Source organism: Lipotes vexillifer, unplaced genomic scaffold (genome assembly GCF_000442215.2).
Source record: "Lipotes vexillifer unplaced genomic scaffold, Lipotes_vexillifer_v1.1 scaffold741, whole genome shotgun sequence".
NCBI lineage: Eukaryota > Metazoa > Chordata > Mammalia > Artiodactyla > Lipotidae > Lipotes > Lipotes vexillifer.
In genome coordinates, this window is record NW_006796565.1 from 498,376 (window position 1) to 504,863 (window position 6,488).

At 47.5% G+C, this 6,488-nt stretch overlaps 1 protein-coding gene across 3 annotated transcripts in view; it reads left to right on the top strand.

Annotated features, from left to right (window-relative positions):
- CTBP2 (C-terminal binding protein 2) overlaps positions 1-6,488 on the top strand; it is a 166,538-nt gene that overhangs the window by 779 nt on the left and 159,271 nt on the right. Inside the window, exon 1 of one of the 3 annotated variants that reach the window (XM_007468724.1) lies at positions 105-177. The exons of 1 other annotated variant lie outside the window; for it this stretch is intronic. The gene's annotated coding sequence lies outside the window, so the exon portion shown is untranslated. Of the gene's footprint in view, positions 1-104; positions 178-1,189; positions 1,365-6,488 lie in introns of those variants that run through there. One more of the 3 variants, XM_007468725.1, reaches the window with a different exon arrangement.

Genomic DNA, 6,488 nt, shown 5'->3' on the forward strand with positions numbered 1-6,488 from the left:
GCCTGCGTGTCCGGAGCCTGTGCTCTGCAACGGGAGAGGACACAACAGTGAGAGGCCCGCATACAGCAAAAAAAAAAAAAAAAAGAAACCCCGAGCACGGCGGCGTCCGGAGGGCAGCGGCGGCGGCGTCTCGGCGACGGTTTCCTAGGCGCCCCCGGCTCCTGTTCCCGGAGGCCGGTGGGTGCGCGCGCGGGGGCCGCCCGCGACCCAGGCCGAGCGCGCGGCGCGCCGCGGGGACAATACGGCCGGATCCCCCGGAACCGGGAGTCCGAGCGCGCGGGGCCTTGCGCCTGCGGGGCGGGGGAGGGGAGCGGGGGTCCGCTGGGAAACCGGGGCGCGCGCGGCTCCGGGTCCCCAGGGGAGCGGCCACTGCTGGCAGGGGATCCCGCGCGGCGCCCCGGGAGCGCAAGTGAAAGACGGGAAAGGAGGCGAAGTGGAACCCTTTTGTTTTGCCGGCCCCGCATTGTTGGCTCCTCTGGGCAGCCGGGCCACATCTGCCGCCGCCGCCACCACTGCCGCGGCGGGCTCGGCCCGCCAAAGTCGCAGCGGGGCGGGGGCCTGGGGCGAGCCGGGCGGCGGGCGCGGGCGGGGGCCGAGCTGGCTGGGCATTTCCTCTGCCCGGCCGCGCTCCCGCCGGCACCACTTCCTCCTCACGCGCCGCCGCCGCCGCCGCGAACCCGGCCCGCCCGCCTCCCCCGCCCTGGCCGCACTTTTCGGATGGGGCGAACCAAAAAGAAAAAGTTTCGCAGGAGGGTCTGGCGAGGGCGCGACCCGGGCGGCGGGGACTCGGCGCGGCGCAGAGGCAGCCGGGTGACCGCGATCGCCTCTTCCTCCTTGTCCTCCGCGGCGCCGGACGGACCCGCGCGGCCGAGGGGAAGCGCCTTTCTTTCTCTACCTCGCGCTCTTCCCAACGACCCGGGGCAAGTTGGGCAGAGGCGCGCGGGCGCCGGGGCGCGCAGGGTCTTTCACCAGCCGGAGGTCCGCGGCGTGGCCGGTCGCCCGCAGCCCACGCAGCGCCCAGGTGCCGGGAGGCCGCGGGCCGGGGAGCTCTGCGCGGTCACCGCCGGCCACGGCGAGACACACACGCGCACATACTCCCTTCGGTGGCTCGCTTTCCGCCGCCGCGGATGGTCACGGACACTGAGTCTGCGTGTGCGCGCGAGTGTGTGTGGTGCGCCCAGCCCTCAAATACTTTTTCCGGAGGCGGCCCAAGCGGCAGTTGGCTCCAAGGGCACCCGGGTTTCGTATTTTACAAGGGAAAGGAGGAATTTTTCGTAGAAATTCCCGCTTGGTCTGCGTCCTTGCGGTGGAGGCTGCTGGCAGTGGCCTGCGTCGTCATGCCGGGCTCACTTGCCCTATCCGGGGTAAACAGATCTTTCTGGATTTTTCCCCCTTTTTTCTTTTTTAAAGACTGGAGATCGGGTTAAGTTCTTAGAGAGTCAGACGTGAGTGGCTTGAAGGGTAGACAAGAGAATTCTATTCTATAAATATGCATTGGGAATTTAAAATGCTAAGTGCCTTATTTGCAATTCTGTTGGATATTGTAGAGACTGGTATATTTTTATCTGACATGGATAATTTGGAGGGGACGTTTATTTTGGTTAGTTTACTAAGTGATTCTGCCTCCCGACGTTGGCGAAATATATCAAACTCTGGTACTACTCTTTCAGAGAAGACACTCTTCTCTGCTAGCTAGGTGCTTAGGCTCAAAGGCAGTTTAAAATTTACCCCGTGTTCAGTACCTAAGACTGCTGTTCTGCCTCTGGGGTTCTCAAAGTAGAACTTTAGTTTTCATGTGCTTAGGAGAATTCCACTGTTTTGACTTTTTTAAATAAATTTTCTACATTTTGAAGTAATGGGACTTTAAAGCATCTTGTTTTCATAATCATTTGATTTCAAAGCATACTTCTTAGAGCAATTATAAATCAATATTCAAAATGCTAATTAAAGACTTTCAGAGCAGCTTTAATATAATATTGAAACAGGATTTCTCTTCTCTTTTTTAAGTAAGAGGGACTGTATCCCAGATTTGAAACACTAAATATCCTTTTGTCTAGCATCAGATCTCTGGGCTGCTCTAACACTCTCTGGTAAAAACCCCTAGTGCCCTTTCTACTGCCCCCACCCCCCAAGGAAAAGTTAATGAGATGGTAGATTTCAAGCAAAAAAGCAGGCCCTCCTTGCAAAATATGCTTCCAGTTGCCATTGAAGTTGGATGCTAGCTGTGAATGCACTTGCCTTTAATGAAACCAGTTTAATCGTTCACACTTGATCAAGTATAACAGGACCAAACAAAGGAAAGAAGCCAGCATATTTCTGTAGAGCACTGAGGGATTTAGTGTTAAGTGTTGATGTTGGGTCGCCCCCTCCCCCCACTCCATCCCCTGTTCAGGGGAGTGAGGGTTGAAGGCAAAGGGAATTTATGACACTGGTTTTCTGTGCCGGAGGAGTAGGGGACCCCAGTTTGTCCCTGTAGAAAGCAGTTATTAGAGGGAATTTACAAATCTTGGGTTTGGAGCTTGTTTTGGACCTGACATGGTGCCTTTTGGTTTAATTCTTTTTCCTGTTTGGGAAGATAAAGCTAAGGAGTATGTTTTCTCCCTCCTTCCTGACTGTACATTAATAAAGCTAGGTGGAGGGTGCTCTGCATAGCTCTGCAGATTTGAACTCGGAGCCCTGTTATTTAGGATTTCACTTTGGGATCTTTGAACATCCTGAACTGGGTGTTCTCCTGGGGGAGGGGCAGGGCAAATTGCCTTTTGTTAACTGTGATTTAAACAATAACAACAGCAGCAAAAAAATCTCTTTGTCCCTAAAATGTATTTCTTTGCTAGGCTCGAATTGCAACTTATGTCTGGCAGTTAGTCATTGACTGGGTGAAGAAATATTTGCAAAGTGTGTCTCTTTAAAGTTAAAAAAGTAAAAAAGTTTGGCTACTTAAAAACAAACACTACTAGCATTGTAAAAATACACCAGTGACATACTTTGTGAGATATTTTGGCCTTTTAAGACTCAGGGCACACCTGTTCCTGTGGAGTCGAGTTTGCTTTCCCTGGCATTGTTAATCTTGTCGTGTACACAAGACGAAACAGGAAAACTTGCTATTCGTATAATTATTAACTAGCCATCATTTACCCTTTCAGGGAATAATCAATAACTTTACTCTTGACTTGTAAAACTCCAGAAAGAAATCCTATTCATAAGCCCTGAAAGTGTTTTAATGAGAGACGAAGTGAAACAAACAGCCACAACAACAACAAACAAAACTGCAAAATCAACCTGCAACTTTTTCAGTGTTCTGAGTAGCTAGCGACAAGGTAAATGAAGGATGAGTATGTAACATAGGTACCAAGCAAGCACATCGCTGGATTGGGAAAGGATATTATTGCTGGGAACTGTTAAAATGCCAAAGCAAAGAGAGTTCAGGATAACTCGCACTGTTTGAAATCCTTGAGACTCAAAACCAAAAGGGCGGCTCCGCTGAGGTCTAGCACCAGAACGCCATTTGCCAACAATTCTCTTCCATCATGAATCATTTTTGAAGGCAAAGTTATCCCCTTTGCACTAAACACTTTCCCTAAATGGAAAAAATTTAAAGAGTTTACAGCAACAGCAGAATGGCCACCCCAGTTGTCATTTTTTACCGCTGTCATTTTAATATAGAAGGGCTGTCATCATAACATATGTGAGTACAAGCCTGGGTCCCTCTGTTACTAATCTTTCTATCAGTGAAAAGCAGCAGCCCAAGTGTCTCATGTCCCTGATACAGGCCACAAATATATATTCATATAGTACGTGATTGGGAAAGGAAATTTATCTTTTCAGCAGGGCACAACTCCTGTAATATTTCCACCACCTGGCTGATAGTTCAATTACAGAGGGTGGAACACATTTCTGTAGTAATTTAGAAATGGGAGTGCAGTTTGCTTGACCCTTCAAGTAGAAGTTCTTTAACTTAACACCATGTATTGAAATATCGGGGTGTCTTATTCCCCAAGAATGTTCCTGCATTTCACTACCTAAGGAATGCTTGTGTGGACTTCCACTACAGCAGACTTTTAGTAGGCACATGAAAATGCTGGAATGGATCTGCTCTCAGAGGCTATACTGCCTGGGCAGTATCAGTTTTCTCCCATACAGCTGGTAAGCATGTCCTAATTTACACTCCTGCGGTTAAAGTTACAGCATCCTGGGAAAGAAAGAAAAATGCAAATCTTCCCCCCCAATCAATCTTTTGAAGTTAATTTTTATTCAAGTCTGTGTTTGATGGAATATGTATCAAAGACTTATGAAAGGGTATTTTTTTTCTTTTTTTTAATAAACACACCTATCTCTGGGTTTGGAAAATTACATTTAATAATTGCTAAAAACTTCAGAACCATTTTTAAGGTGTTCAGTGTTTCTTTTGATCATGATTTAATGGGTAGTATCCAAAAGCCATCAGTGTGACTCTAATGATCTTCACAAATTAATGTTTGGGCTTCATCTGTCGTTTGCTTTTAGCCACATCATTATTAGTATTTCAAGCCTAAATTATGGCTGCACTTGGGCCTTCAGGACCGCACCAGTGAAAAGAAGGGCTTTGCACATTGTGCAAAAAAAAAAAAAAAAAAAAAAAAAAAAAAAAAAAAAAAAAAAAAAAAAAAAAAAAATTGGGATTCACAAATGAATACAGAATGTACAATAGGGAGCAAGCCAGGCCATTGTTTGTGTGGAATGTTGACTATGGGAGCCAAGGGGCAGTTTCGCCTTCATTCTTCTAACTGCTGGAGAACACAGAAACTTCAGGAGCTGCAGACAGGATGGGAACCAGAGTCACAATCATCTGTCTTTGCCTGGCATGGAAATTGGGGCCACCAGCCTGCTCCCTTTCCAGACTTTTTCTGAGAAGGTGGTCTTTTCTGGACTGCTGGGGAACTCTGTGTTCTTCTCAGTGATCTGCTTTTTGGAGGAAAGATTCTAAAAGCAGATAGTAGGGTTCTTCTAAGAAAGTGTAAATGAAGCAGACTTCCCCACCCCCCCCAAAATGCAATTTTCAGAAATCACATTCAACACTTAACCAGAAACTGAGGCATCTGAAGTCATAGGAAGCAGTTGTGTTTATTTTTATTATTCTCCTCACATTAAAGTAATTTTTAGTCTGTTTGTGGTGTTAGGGAAAGTGCGGCTAAAATGAGTGTTGGATTTTCGTATTTTGTTGCACAGGTGCTGCCATTTCTGAAAACGCCTCTGTATTGCATCTTCCTCCTCCATTCACAAAGCTTCCTGCTTCCACAGGGGAGCTGAGGTTCCAAAGTGGAGCCAAAACTCTATTGCTAAAGTGCCAGGCGCTCGTGTTAACTTTCTTTTTTTGCCTCTCCAGGAAGTGGGATCAGTGTAGCCCTGGCCCATTGTTGGGGGCTGATGCCCCTTCTGCCTGGAACTTTGGGGGCCAGTTGATGTTTCCATCTGTATCTAGCCTAGTTCCTCCTTGAGTGAATGTTTTAGAAATAATCTGCTTTAACTGTTTCTGTAACGAAATTTAACAGATGGTTGCCTAGGGGTGGCTTAATATTCACAAAAATTGTGATAAAATGGGTGGGTTCTTTCTTATTCCTGGAGCAAATGATGCTTTTGCTTTTATAGAGAATTGTGACTTCTATCCTGGGTAATAACAGAGCCTGCATTCTCCCCAAGGTCGGATGGTGTTTAGGGGATGTTAATCCCGAATAGCTGTTGTTTCCTGAACTTGGTGGGCAGCCTAGTGGGCAGTGTTCACTGAGTCCAGAAATGTCCCAGGATAGGGGGGAAGGCAGCGCTTTTCAACAAAACGGTGTGGTTCTTAAAATTCATCCCGCTTATGAGATGAAAACACAAAGAAAACCTTCCTTTACATTGTTGATTTTCTCCCTCTCAAAAGTGCTCAGAAACCTGCTCTTTGCATTAAAATAAATCTTTAATTATGACTTGAAAGACACTATTAACTGGCTTGAAGCTTGGTTGGAAATAGTGGCAACGTTTCTGTGTCTCATCCCAGCCCAGGTTGTGGCAGAAACTTCGAAGGGCCTTTTTAAGGAATTCGTCACATGGATGATGTGTGGGTCTTTTTCTGGGGCTGGCCAAGGGGTTGTAAACTCACTGCTGCGCTCCAGCCATGCCTGAAATCTGGCTTCCAGCACAGGACAAACAAAAACTTCATTATGGAGTCATGGAATCCCAGGAAGTTTCTTTGGAAGGAACTGTAGACCGAGATCATAGAGGTCAGCTCCTCTGGCCTGATGGGATTGTTCCCCCCGCCCCAGGTATGGCAATTTAAAAAGCCCAAAGCCTAGCTGTTGAGGCTAGCAAAGAATCACTTGTTAGGTGAAAATGACCTGAATCCAACCTGGAAGTGATAGTATTGTAGCTGACCTGGTGTGTGAGTATGTGTGGGGGTTGGAGGAGCAGCAGGTGAAGTTCCTTTTCTGTAGGGGGTGGAGGCCAGGAAGCGGTTTGTGCACCCTTCCTGC